This window comes from Heterodontus francisci, unplaced genomic scaffold (assembly GCF_036365525.1).
Source record: "Heterodontus francisci isolate sHetFra1 unplaced genomic scaffold, sHetFra1.hap1 HAP1_SCAFFOLD_58, whole genome shotgun sequence".
NCBI lineage: Eukaryota > Metazoa > Chordata > Chondrichthyes > Heterodontiformes > Heterodontidae > Heterodontus > Heterodontus francisci.
In genome coordinates this window covers 4,792,413-4,794,483 of record NW_027142006.1, presented here as the reverse complement: position 1 = coordinate 4,794,483, position 2,071 = coordinate 4,792,413, and positions in this window count along the sequence as shown.

The following is a 2,071-nucleotide window of genomic DNA, read 5'->3' as shown; positions in this document are numbered from 1 at the left end:
AGAGGAAAGCCCTGTCCGACTCCAGATTTGATTGGAAACTTTCTGATTCCCACCCAATTTTTTGGACTGTACTACTGATGTTTGTGTGGAGCAGTTTGATCCAATTGCAGATTCCCTCCCCAAACCCCATTTTGGAGAGCATATCCATCATGTATGTGTGCGATATCCTGTCAAAAGCCTTCTCCTGGTCCAGGCTGATGAGGCAGGTGTCCACCCTCCTGACCCGTACATCGGCGATCGTATCCCTGAGTAGCACGAGACTATCAGAGATCTTCCTACTGGGTACAGTACAGGTCTGGTCAGGGTGAATCACCAACTCCAGAGCAGACTTGACTCGATTGGCGATGACTTTGGACAGAATCTTAATACATTAAGCAGTGAGATGGGCCGCCAATTTCTGTTTTCAGCCCTCTCCCCCTTCTGCTTGTAGATGAGGGTGATGATGCCTTTCCTCATGGATTCTGACATGCTGCCGGCCAGGTGCGTACTCTCATATACTTCCAGCAGGTCCGGGCTGACCCAGTACCACAGGGCCGAATACAACTCAACTGGTAAGCCGTCGCTTCCGGGAGTTTTCTTCGTCTCAAAAGACTTGATGGCCTTTGTCAGCTTGTCCAGAGTTAGTGGTTTGTCCAGATTCTCCTGCATGCTGTCATCTAAGACCTCTGTGATAGATGACAGGAAGGACTGGGAGGACGTGCTGTCCTTAGACTTCACGTCGTGCAGCCCAGCATTCAAGGATTTGCTAATCCTTAGAATGTCGGACTGTGAAGTTGTGACCGAGCCATCCTCTTCCTTCAGGCTGCTGATCACAGAGCTCTTTGTGTGTACCTTTTGGAAGAAGAAACGCGAGCACGTCTCATCCTGCTCAATGGAGCGGACTCTGGACTGGAAGATGATCTCGGAGGCCTCCGTGGCAAAGAGCGAGGCCTGCTGGCTCTTCACCTCTTGGAGATCCTCCTTGACCTCGACCCCCATCGACTGCAGCCGGAGCAGATTTTGCATTCTTTTCTGGAGTTGGGACATTTCCCTTTGTATCTCTCGCCCTCTGAACACCTTTGGAGATAAAGAACCTCTTGATATTCACCTTGATCGCTTCCCACCAGTGCACCGGATACTCAAAGAGGGTCTCACTGTTCTCCAACTTTTTCAATCTCTTTTGAGTTGCTCAATGTTCTCTGAGGTTAGCAGTGTAGCATTGAGCTTCCATGTCCCCCTGCCAACCCGCTGGTCATCCTGTAAGTGACAGTCAACCAGTAAGAGGCAGTGGTCGGAGAAGAACACCGGCTTGACGTTGGTGGATCTGACCTTGAAAGCAGGGGACACATACAGGAAGTCAATCCTGGAATGGGCAGACCCGTCCAATCTTGACCATGTGTATCGACGCTGCTCTCTGTCTGCAGGTTTGCTGAAGACATTGTGCAGTTTGGCATTTATTACTGTTTCATTTAAGAATCTGGGCCGAGCGTCCAGTTTTCTGTCGTCACTGCCAGATCGTCCAGCTGCATCAATGATGCAGTTGAAGTCACCTCCAAGAATGACAGGCCTGGATGTCGCCAGCAGCAGTGTGAGTTGCTGAAGGATGATCAGCCGCTCACTGTATTGGACCGGGGCATAGACGTTGCTTAACTGGAGCGGAGCATTGTTGTACATTACATCTGCTACGAGAAGGCGACCGCCCACCAGCATCTTAACTTCAGAGATGGTTAAATCGCCTCCCCACAGCAGAATCCCCAGGCCGGAGGAACAGGAATCATTTCCTCTGAACCAGATCGATGGCCCGTGGGATCACCATCGTGACCATTGCCTGTAAGTGCTGCGGTGCAGGATTCCACACTCCTGACAAAACAGTATGCCGGCTTTGACCTTTGCGAAGTCACCCAAGGTTGAAACACATCACGTGGTGGATTTAACACAATGCATGTTAATCGAAGCATTCTTTATATCCACTATAAAGTTGGGTGTTGCTTACCACACCAGGTGTCCTTGCTAGTCCCAGTCCTTGAGTATGTTCCTGCATACCCATAGTGTACGCAAGCTGTTTCACATTCGTTGAGCCCAGAAACCCCTC